At 43.9% G+C, this 12,463-nt stretch overlaps 1 long non-coding RNA gene across 3 annotated transcripts; it reads left to right on the top strand.

The window, feature by feature from the left end:
- Positions 1 to 5,869: 5,869 nt before the first annotated feature.
- LOC125539909 lies at positions 5,870 to 9,312 on the top strand. 3 transcript variants are annotated; one of them, XR_007297094.1, is made up of 5 exons: positions 5,872 to 6,296; positions 6,411 to 6,671; positions 7,252 to 7,320; positions 8,051 to 8,195; positions 8,961 to 9,312. It is a non-coding gene; the product is annotated as an uncharacterized LOC125539909 (long non-coding RNA). The 3 variants fall into 3 exon arrangements; XR_007297095.1 differs by having other exon boundaries at positions 5,870 to 6,296; positions 6,411 to 6,665; positions 8,051 to 9,312; XR_007297093.1 differs by having other exon boundaries at positions 5,871 to 6,296; positions 8,051 to 9,312.
- The last annotated feature ends 3,151 nt before the right edge of the window (positions 9,313 to 12,463 follow it).

The raw sequence follows: 12,463 nt of genomic DNA, 5'->3' as shown, positions 1-12,463 counted from the left end.
TCCAACTAGCCTGACCTAAACGTACGCCATGCCGCATCACGATGGTCTGCCCTTAGTGTTCCAGTTTCCTGAGGAAGACACCCAGCCGGAGTCTCAAGAACATAAGGCGCTTTGGGACGAGCTTGAACTGGCCTTGCGGGAAGACGCCGCGCCTGTCCCCGCTCCCGTTCTGGCTCCCGTCGCCCCGACTGCGCCAGCGCCCATCCCCGTGCACCTGCCAGCGCATGCGCCTGCACATGCACTGACGTGCGCGCCCGTGCCGGTGCCCGTGCACACGAATGTCTCCGTCGCACCGTTCACAGCGCATGTCCCCGCGCGGGTGCCAGTGCCCCCCTCAGCGGCATGGATGGCCGCCGTCGACCGCTTCCTTGCACCAACGCCAGTCGCCTCCTCCCGCCAGTTGACTCACTCCGAAGTCCAGAACATTTTGGCCTTCCTTGAAGCTAGGCCAACGTCCAGGAGTACACCAACAACGGCGCAAGACGCCGCCGTCGCCGTCGGTCAGTGGCCCGACGACACACAGAGCACAGCAGAGGAGCTGCTTCCCACCGCGAGACGCCCCCGCCGCCGCCGCGTAATCTAAATTTTCCATGAAAAACGTTCGGATTGCCATGCTTAAAATCGAACGTTTATCATTTCAGTTTATTTTATATCGATCGTCGTATAATTTAAAGTCGGAGTCAGATTGAACAAAATGTATGGTTTGATCGATTGAATGTTCTGCTAGAGCCGTATCAAATTAAATATAAAATGTCATCAAGCCACATGTATTCCTTGTCATCCAACGACCTGGACTGCTTCAATGTCGAGCGCTCAACGTGTTTAGCGTGCAGTTAATTTCATGCCAAAAATAGTGCTAATCACATGACAACACGCAAACAATATCCTAGTAGTTAATATCCGCATGCACTTAATATACTTCCAAATTAACGTGCATTGCACGTACACACTGACTAGTGCTGCTAGTACGTGAAACTGGTGCCGTGACTTGTGAACGGGTCCAGATATGGTCAACGCCAACATCACCTGCGAGTTCTTCCTGTTTGCCCGTGCGTCTAAACACGGAAGGGGAGGAGAGAGAGAGCACACATGGAACCCACCAGTAAGTGAAGGCGAATAGTACTAAAAATAATATTACATGTCATCCATTAATTAGGCTGTGGTAATATAAAAACATTATGTGAACAAAGGGGGTACAACAAACATTGCTATTCTATGTATGTTGCCTATTGACGTGCGGCTTGAAGGCCTGGTCGCATGTTCAATCCTCGTCCTTTATTTTTTAATTTGTATATGAGTCCAAATTTGTTTCATGACATGTGGGCCCCTCGGTGTGTAGTTTGTAGCACTTTAATTTGTGGGTCGAAATTTGTTCCATTCCAAGTGGACTATCGGTGTGTAGTTTTGTAGCATATTTATAATAATTAAAGAGAACAACATAGTTTTTTCAATAATACCATGGTGCGACGTTGAAGGCGAGAAAGGACGTGCGAGAGAGCGATGACCGAGCCAGAGTGAAATCAACCAGGGGAGTTGCGTGGGTTGCAACGGTGTTTGGAGTAGTTGTGGGCCGAATGCTATGAAAATATAATCTAAACCGACCGGAACAAATGCCTACACAAATTAATCCAAGGTTGGAGTGCCCCTCGCAATGTAAATAGCTCCGGCTTTGCGAGGGATGGAGAGGTAGTAGCTTCAACGCGTGGAAGATACGGTGTGAGAAAGCGAGGTCAATCGAGAGACATATAGATAGAGAGACAAAGCGAGTGTGGTCCGACATTCATTGAACAAATATATATGCTCTGGAGAGATATTGTCCGATTGAACTTTTTGGCAAGGGTGAGGGCTGTAAGATAGAGCTTGAGAGATGATCCAGTCACAGACATGTAGATATATTTTGTGTGTGGGAGGAAGCAAGGTCAACCGATCACATAGGGTCGTCGTGCGATCGAAATAGTGAGACGGGTTGGAGAGAGTGACCTAGATAGACGATGTGCGTGAGAGAGTATACAATGTGAATAGGTCGAATTGGGCTCAAACATGGTGATATATCGTTTTTGTCCGAGAAAGAGCGAGGTCAATCGAGACATACCAAGAGAGAGATATTGAGTGAGTGTGGCCCACCATGAGGTCGAAAGAGTGGCGGCGGCTTGGATGGACTGACCTAGATAGACAATCTGCGTGAGAGAGTATAGAGTGTGTCGATCGAGGCCCGAACAGGGAGATATATAATTTGTGTGTGAAAGAAAACGAGGTTAAACGAGACTCAGATAAAGAGAACGAGATTGAGCGAGTGTGGCCCGCCGTGCGGAAGAAAGAGTGAGACAGTCTCGAGGGAGTGACCTAGATATACAACGTGCCACTACAAGAAATATGTCAACTAGTGACTTTCTGTCAGTGACCCTGGAAGAATTGGTCATAGATCTATGACCATTTCAGACCAATTGGTCAAAAGTTGTTCGGGGGCTCCAAACCCTAAACACGAAATGGTCATAAAGCAGATAGCACTGGTCCGCTGCCTTATTTCTAGCTGATCACGACCAATATAGATGGTCATAACCTTGTAAATTGTGGTGGGTTGCTATGACTAGGCGCCACCTCATCAGTTTTGCCTATGTATCATGTCCATGTGGCAATTTTTGCCCCAGGTTGTGAAGCAACCTATATTTCTGTCATTCCCAAAATTCCCAAAAAAATCTCATAAATTCTTTGGGTCATATCTTCGTCAAATATGTAAAAACAATTCCTTGCCTAGTTCAAAAATAATTCAACAATATTCATTTTCCTATTCTGTTCAAAACAACAGTTTATGAAGGAAGTACCACTTTGGCATGTCCAAATAGTATCCATTTTCTACGGTGCTTTCCTATGCCCAAATAACCATCCTCCGCCAAATGCCAGCTCAATCTATTCATTATTTTGAGCCCAACTTCAACATCCGTATTTATGTCCAGTGTGGTACTTTGCAAAGCAAGTACCACCTAGGCTCCTCCTTTTGAGCTAAAAATTTGTGAAGACGGTCTTCTTAGTAAATGATCATCCTCAGCCAAAACTCACGCCCATTAGCCATGTACATTTATCGTACCGCTAATCAAACACTTGGCTACTAATTCATGTTTGAGCATCGATCGGTCTCCTCGTGAGAATCTTATGTTGTAATTTTCTTCCTAGCACCTACATGGGGAGTGCCAAGCCCAGTAGACATGCCTAGGCCGCCCAGAACACATGGCAACACCACGGTCACGCGATGACCACGCGGCGGGCATGCGAGTTTACGCGCTCTAGAGTTGGGGCCCTCGGCCACCACCCAAACCTCGACGTATCGCCACCAAACCATATATTTATGATTAAATAGGTCCTTATGTAACTAGAAATGATTTTTTGAAAAAATAAATAGCAAACTATGAGGCAGCTACAGTTCAAATTTGACCCGCTTCCAACTGAATCGACGGAAAATTGTCTTTTTCACGAGAGGTGGATCAAAACTTTTTACACCCAACCATTTTGTCAATTGTGCATTAAATATGTCCTAATATTTTAGAAAATTGATTTGGTCCAATTTTGCAACAATTATTTGGGTGGTCCTTCACAAAAAAAAACCTCCCTTTGGGCACTCGAAAAATGGAAAATGGTTTTTTCATCCAAAGAAAATGAAAACTTCCTTAGGCAACATTGTTTGCCATTCCAATATGCACCCTTGTGCACAATATGAGATCATTTGAACAAACTATGCCATGAATGTGGCCATAAGATTAATCATTTGGGTTGAGAGCCATGAATCTTCACGCATGATAGCTCGTTTCTGAGAACACTTTTTAAAAATAATTATCGTATTACAAGTTTGTTATTTTTCCTGGTAACTTTGCCACATATAATGACACTATGCGAAGGTTTTCCAATTTTTTGATTTTTTTTGAAATTTTCATGCCCGTTTCAAAATGCGGTCAAAACAGCGGGCATGACCGTTCCTGATTAAATAGATACTTTTTTACGTACAAATGATTTTTGTAAAAAATAAAAAGCAAACTATGAGGCAGCTGCAGTTCAAATTGGACCCGCTTCCAACTAAATCGGTAGAAATTTGTCTTTTTCACGAGAGGTGGGTCAAAACTTTTTACACCCAATCATTTGGTCAATTGTGCATTAAATATGGCCTAGTATTTTAGAAAATTGATTTGGTACAATTTTGCAACAATTATTTGGTAGGTCCTTCACAAAAAAGCTCATTTTGGGCGCTCGGGAAATGGAAAATGATTTTTTCGTCCAAGAAAATGAAAACTTCCTTAGGCAACATTGTTTGTCATTCCAACATGCACCTTTGTGCACCATATGAGATCATTTGAACAAACTATGCCATGAATGTGGCCATAAGATTGATCATTTGACTTGAAAGCCATTGATCTTCACACATGATAGCTCGTTTCTGAGAACACTTTTTAAAAATAATTATCGTATTATAAGTTTATTATTTTTCCTGGTAACTTTGCCACATATAATGACACTATGAGAAGGTTTTCCAATTTTTTTGATTTTTTCTGAATTTTTCATGTCTGTTTCAAAATGCGGTCAAAACGGTGGGCATGACCGTTCCTAGCTAGTGGTTGAATCTTGGAAAACTTTTGGTGTTTCTATGATTAAATAGATACTTACGTATCTAGAAATGATTTTTGGAAAAAATAAATAGCAAACTATAAGGTAGCTGCAGTTCAAATTTGACCCACTTCCAACTTAATCGACGAAAAATTTTCTTTTTCACGAAAGGTGGATCAAAACTTTTTACACCCAACCATTTTTTCAATTGTGCATTAAATATGTCCTAGTATTTTAGAAAATTGATTTGGTCCAATTTTGCAACAATTATTTGGGAGGTCCTTCACAAAAAAACCTCCCTTTGGGCACTCGAAAAATGGAAAATGGTTTTTTCGTCCAAAGAAAATGAAAACTTCCTTAGGCAACATTGTTTGCCATTCCAATATGCACCCTTGTGCACAATATGAGATCATTTGAACAAACTATGCCATGAATGTGGCCATAAGATTGATCATTTGGGTTGAAAGCCATGAATCTGCACGCATGATAGCTCGTTTCTGAGAACACTTTTTAAAAATAATTATCGTATTACAAGTTTATTATTTTTCCTGGTAACTATGTCACATATAATGACACTATGCGAAGGTTTTCCAATTTTTTGTTTTTGTTTTTGAATTTTTCATGCCCGTTTCAAAATGCGGTCAAAACGGCGGGCATGACCGTTCCTAGCTAGTATTTGAATTTTGGAAAACTTTTGGTGTTTCTATGATTAAATAGATACTTATGTATCTAGAAATGATTTTTGGAAAAAATAAATAGCAAACTATAAGGTAGCTGCAATTCAAATTTGACCCAATTCCAACTGAATCGGCGAAAATTTGTCTTTTTCAGGAGAGGTGGATGAAAACTTTTGACACTAAACCATTTGGTGAATTGTACATTAAATATGACCTAGTATTTTAGAAAATTGTTTTGGTCCAATTTTGCAACAATTATTTGGTAGGCCCTTCACAAAAAAAACTACGAGCAAACTATTATTTTTTGTTTAAATGGCTAAAAATGCTAGAAATATCGGAAGTGCATACAAGTTGGTTATCATCTAGAAAATGTTGTATAACTTGAGTGATATTTTTTAGTGGTGCCATTTTTGGAAAATATTATTGGCAGCTGCTTGACAAATTCCCTCTATTTTACCACTTAGAAACTATTTTAAATGACACATTTCTTGGACCAATCAGAAGGCAGAACCTCCCTTCCCACGGATCAACCCCCTAAGCCGATCTGAGCCGTCCACACCATACAGATCCAACGTCTCCTAAACGCATGTTGGCCAACCAAACCCTAGCATCGTGCAGCACACTCCCCTCCCTCTCCCTCTCCCCGACCCATGCGGCGCCGCCTCCCTCTCCCCGACCCAGATCTGACCCAGACCTCCCTCTCCGCCGTCCCAACTCCTACCCCGCCGCTGGCCTCCCCCCAAGCGCCGCTGCTCTTGACCTGCAACGACCTGAGCAGGAGCAGCAGCAACTTCCAACTCCGCTTCCCCTTGCTTTTGCCGCCTGCCTCCGAGCTCTTGCCTCTGCGGCTCTTCCGAAGCCACGGCCAATAGAGCCACGATAGGCTGAGCCTGCACCGGTGACGCCTCCGCCGCTCCGGCAAGTATGCACTTGTGGTCTGGCCGCGCGCCGCTGCTTAGATCGAGCGAGAGGCGAGGCAGCGCCGGATCCAGATTGAGCGCCGGATCCAGGTCGAGCCACCGGAACAAGGTGCAGCACCGGATCCCTTATTCTTCCATGGATGGACTTGTCATCTTCCCTTTTGCCTTGCTGCTGCGATTTGATTTGCTTCCTCACCCTCTGCCTCTTCCTCACGCACGCCAGGGCCATGGAACCGACAGCAGGCACGCCATGGAGGAGAGGACGCCATGGAGGGGATGAATTCCAGAAATCGTGTGGTTCGATTTTCGTCGGGGTTGGTTAAGTTCCAATCCCGGGTCAAGGCCCCCTCCTCCTCCGCCCCCGGTAGATCCCAGCGGCGCCCGTCGCATCGCCTCCCTGACGTGGCTTGGCCTCTGTCCCGCCTGGTTTCGTGCCGTGCGGCCCCCGATCTGGCCCCGCCGAGAGCCCAGATCACGGGTCAGGGTGCGCTCTGATGTTTGTTATACTGATGCATCATCTATACTTCTTGATTGAATTGTCATATCCTACGTTGATCAGATTTATATCAGCTACTTTGTGGTCTGTGAGAGTTGTTTAGTATTGTAGCTACCCACTTCAACAATTTTCTTTCTAAATGGTTGGATCTTGTCCACTAGAAAAGTAAGCCAGTAAGGCATGGACTTCCAATCTCAAGCTCAGGCTGCAGTTGCATACTTGTGTAGCCTACAAAATCGTCTTATATTTTGGGATGGAGGTAGTATTTGTTAGGTTGCAGTTTAGACAATGAACCCCCTCACTTATGTGAGTCCAATATGAGAGCTGTGCATGTGCCAACTGCTATAGGCCTGATTAGTCACTTAGTCATATGGTCATTTTTCTATTAGGATTATTTTTACCTTGCAGCACATATTTTGTACAAAACATATGAGCTTATGTTGTAGATAGCCGTGTTCACATGTTTCCAGTGAGTTGTTGTACAAGTGAGAACTTTATGCGGAGTATACTACCTATTCAAGGAGCTTGAATTGAAGTTATAAACATGTTCTGTGCTCTGTTTTTTTAGTTTGATGGAGGGTCAAGGACCGCACGCACAATGGAGTATCCAGAACACCCAGGCCAGCCACCGTGTGAGGTAATGAAACTAGTCCTCATGCTGCCAATAGTTGAAAACTCGCTCACACTATATGCAATTGTATGGAATAGAAGATCTTTCCTTTAGAAGCTGGTACTTGATGAGCTCCAACCTCTCTTTCAAGCCCTTGCAAATTTTATTTGAAGTATTGGTTCAACGTTTGTGTGAAATTTGTTTGTCATTGTGCCTTTTGATGCTTGCTTCAGAAAACGAAAATCATGGATAGATAGAAGATGGAAACAGTGAGCTTCCTTTCAAGTTAATAATACTAAAAATCATTTGACTCATCAATTTTTCATGTCTAGTGTTAAATCTGTTCCATTGCAATCTTGCCATGTATGGATGGTTTGGTACAGTTTGCCATGGATGAGTATACATACACATGTGCTCTGCAGTTTTAGTTCTTCTTGTGTTGCTGCACTTAGTCTAGAGACACAACACCATTAGTTAGGTCGATGGATGGATGGATCGACACATACAGCTAGCAGTGCTAGCAACAACAACAAAATAACCTTGTGATTGATTCTGTTGACACTAGCATGCTTTGTTTGTTTTGGAGCCCAACCATGGACTGTACGTACTAAGCTAGCTCAAGCACACACACAACCAACTTGATTTATGTCTGTAGATACTAGCAGTAGCATGTGTGTGTGTCTCCTATACTCGCTTGCTTAATTTTTGTACTAGATCAACAACACTAGCTCTTACTTCTTTGTTTGATTCGGAGCAGTAGGCATCCTCTGTGGACGATGACGACAACCAGGGCATCCACCACCACGACAACGCTCTGCACATGGTCCAACTCGACTACAACCTCCTCTACCGCGGGACGAAGACCGTGGCCATGTGCGGCATCGGCTAGAACCTCCTCTCATGTGAGTTCGTCTCCTAGCTTCTAGCCCCCTCTCTTGTGTTGCTATAGGAGTACCTTGCTCTGTTTCATGTGCATGGGTGATTTTGTTTGTACTTTCCGTGCTTGTGTCATGGAAAAGATCATTCCTATTTACAAGTGATGATGATTTGGAGTAGCACACTTGTTAAATTCTGCTCTTGTAGTAGACCCCATTTGTAGTTACTGTGATGTGCATTGACTCGTCCTCCTAGTACTGCAGATCATGCATGTTAATAATTTATAGTGGCCTTGTTAGTTACTACAGCTAGGCTGTGTTAACTGTTGGTGTTTAATCTAGCTAGCTTGTTTGTACCATCAGGATTGCAGCAAATTGCATCTAGCTAGCCTGTTTGTACCATCAGGATTGCATTTTTACTGTTTTACTCAACTTGTTTTTGTTGTTACTTGATACGTACTACCTCTGTCCCATAATAAACCATCAAATGTACTCCTGGGAGGGATAAACATCTTTTTTAGAACATGGGTTGAAGCAGACTGTAGTTGCTTACTGAGAATATGAAAATGAGATATTCTGTTTGCTAATATGAAGATAGCATTGTGTTTAATCCAGTACCGATGATTGTTTTCATTCCCATATAAACTTGTTAATGATGGTGATTTTGTACTAGCATATAAACTTGTTTTTGTTGTCACTTGATACATACTTAGCTCGTACTTGAAGTTGTGGGTTAATGCTGGTAATTTTGTTCTCTTCTATGCATTGGTACCCCCATCATCGAGCGCACAGATGCAATAGTGGAAAGAAGATCATGGTCATGTGCATCATCAAGCACACCATGGTGAGCATCCACCTCCTCACAGTGGCAAGAAGAGCAGGTGCCTAGTTTGTAATCGCTGTCAAAGGAGCTCCATGCTGAAGAACATAACACTTGTAGAGCTTGTAAAGTACCATGTTATTGAACGTGTGGAGCATGTAACTGTGACTTCCACTATTGTATGTTAGAGTTATTTGTACAGCTTGCTACACCTGCTGAAGAACATAACACTTGTAGAGCTTGCAAAGTGTATGTTAGAGTTATTTGTACAACAGCAACTCTGTATTGACTCTGGTGATAATATTTGAAGTATTTTGTGTGTTTTCTGTGTGCCAATTTAAAAATTGTGTATTTATTTACGTTAAATTGGAAAATGAAGAATGTGACCCCAAAAAAAAAAGAAAATTGAAACTGTTGATACAAAAAGGCCATGGGCCAAAAATAAAAAGGCTGCAATGTTGGGCTTGGTCCATGAAGCTGACAAAAAATTCATAGGAAAAAACATAAATGGGCTGAATTAATGAGCTCGGCCCATATAAACACCGAATTGGAGAAAATTGAAATTGTTGATACAAAAAGGCCATGGGCCAAAAATAAAAAGGCTGCAATGTTGGGCTTGGTCCATGAAGCTGACAAAAAATTCATAGGAAAAAAACATAAATGGGCTGAATTAATGAGCTCGGCCCATATAAACACCGAATTGGACTGGACTGATTCTTGTGCCACATTAGCATGCCACGCTGGATGCTTACATGGTCTGGGGAGGCTGCTAGTGACCAAAAAATTGGTCGTGGAATCAACGACCTTCTATAGAAGGTCGCTAATTTCAGTTTACGACCGCCAGCTTTTGACCTTCTATTTTTGGTCAAAAAAGGTCGCAAATGAAAAACTATGACCTTTCAGCGGCCAATAGTGAGGGTCACAAGTTGACATATTTCTTGTAGTGTGCGTGCGTGCGCACGAGAGGTTGGGGGGCTAGATAGGCAATGCATGTATTTAGCGCGAGAGGGTGAGAGGGAGAGGGGGGAGAGAGAGAGCTCGGCATGGGGTGCAATGGAGGGTGTGTGAGGTAAATACATTTTGGTAACAGAGTGGAAAAAAGGGTTGTGTAGTTGAGAGACTTAGAGACCGAAACATGGAGAGAAAGAATGAACGTGTGTTGGAAACCGATAGCTTCCTATGGTGGTTAGGAGAGGAAGATTGACCGATACAGGAAGTATGTAGCGTTTGTGGGGGGGGGGGGGGGGGGGGGGGGGGGCTAAAAACAACATTTGAATACATAGTACGAGACTTAATAACGATGTCTCAATTCGGTGTACATTGTAAGATTTGAACCGAGGACCAGGCATACGGGTAATTATTTCGAATTCGTGCCATACTAAGTTTCGAAAAGTTGACATTGACTCAGTTTGTTGTGCTATTTTGTAGATCATATGTTTGAATCCATCCAAAAATTTTCTCACTACCATGGTGTTCATCATATACATATGAATTTGTATTAAAAAAGTAGTGTGGATACAGTGAAATGCGAAATCCACGTTAGAATTGGAGATCGCTACGTGACACACACTCTAATTCAAATAACTAATTATGTGACACACACTCTAATCCACGTTAGCGTGGGTACCGTTCCGATTTTTTTTCAAATAACTCCTCATTAATTAATTTATAGTACTCCCTCTGTTCACTTTTATAAGATCTTGAAGACATTTCAGACAATGTGCAAAACAATTCATTTTAAGTTGTCTGAAACGACTTACAAAAGTGAACGGATGGAGTATCTCGTTTCGAATGACTAATTATTGCAAGGAAAACACGGGCATGGTAATACATACAGATTCGCTTGCATTCTCAAATGTAGGCGCACCAGGCAAACCAGGGTCATGTCGGGGTGGACGCTGCTTCGGTGCCTTAAAGGCAACTTCTTTTGGGTCACTGACATGTGGGCCAGCCACCTGTTGGGCCCACATGTCATGGACGCAAAGGCAGGTGCCTTAAGGCACCGAAGCATAGTCCTGTCGGGGTGGTCGCGTGTGTCGGACGGACGCGTAGCACCCAGCCACCCACCCCCCCAAAAAAAGGACGACGACAGTATAAGTTCGCACTTCCACGTTTCGGATTGAAATATCTGGCGGCCCCAATTCCAGCCCTGCAAAATCTCTCTTCTCCACCGCCCCCTTCCGCGCCCAGATTGCTCAAATCCCTAATTCGCCGCCAACCCTCGAATCGTCCCTCGTCTCGTCTCTTTCCCCACCGTTCCCCACCTCTGTGCCGGACGACGACGATGAAGACGACGGTCGTGCTTCACCACCGCACCAGAGCCACCTCATCTACGCCCTCGTCCACCGCACCGGGTGGTCCACTGACAACGTCAGCCGCCGCAACCGACGTGCCTCACAGACACCGAGTTCCACCGCATCAGGTGCGCTTCACCGACGCCGTCTCCCAGCTCACCGGGGCTACTTCACCGAGCACATCATCGCACCTCCGCCCCCCCGAGGCCGTTGGGGCTTCACCTACGGTCTCGTCCACCGCATCGTAGCGCTCCGCTGCCACTCAAGATCTGCATCCGTGCGCGGCCAGCCAATGCCAGCGCATCACCCTTAACGTCTCTGAAGTGACCCGCACTCTAGCTAGGCGAGCATGCCCAAACGCCGGCCCTGACTAGGTATCCACACATCACTCCCTTGTGCACTGTTACGACGATGTTTGGATATCCTTTCACTGCTCTCTTAGCTTACACGCCTATGCAACTCTGACTTTAACTCTTATTTCTTATGGAGATATCATCTGAAACAAGCAAATCCATTTTTTAGCGAAGCATGACGGTGCTACGGGATCTGGTACACATCATGCCCACCCGTATAACCTTGTAAGTATCTGTCCTCCGGTACAACATCAAGGTCAATTCCTCTTATTTGATCAACCATTCGCCATGTCAAAAATGCAGAGGGGGATGCAAGGAGCACAAGGCCTGCACATCCAAGCAAGTGGTAACATGGACTTGTACATGGAACATCCCAAGCGCAAGCAGAGCTGCAGTGAGCCTGTACAATGAGCTAGCGTAAGTCCCTGCATTTCATTTAATTCGTACTGGCATTCGTGTATGATTTGTGTGTAGTGGATGATCCATGAATTCAAGTTACCAGGGGCGAACATTTAACTTATAAAATACGAAGGCACTTGCACTCCGGAAATCAACATAACTTGAGAAATGTGAAGCTACATGCACTTTGAAAACCAGCTAATGATCCAAAGTAGTTCAGATTAGAAACACTAAATGATGCAAGCACCAAAAAACACAAAATGCAACATGGTGTACCAGGACTACAAACATGGTCTGTACCTGCTTGAATTATTCGTTCTCTGGCTGAAAATATCGAAGTGTAATTGCACGTATAACCAGTGCACAAACTGCATATCAATATATTTATCCTACACAAGTATGCCGATAGTTTCAAACAACAGATTAGAA

The sequence above is a fragment of the Triticum urartu genome, chromosome 2 (genome assembly GCF_003073215.2).
Source record: "Triticum urartu cultivar G1812 chromosome 2, Tu2.1, whole genome shotgun sequence".
In the NCBI taxonomy this organism is placed as follows: Eukaryota; Viridiplantae; Streptophyta; class Magnoliopsida; order Poales; family Poaceae; genus Triticum; species Triticum urartu.
Note: the sequence above shows the minus strand (reverse complement) of the source record. Positions and strands in the feature narration are given on the sequence as shown.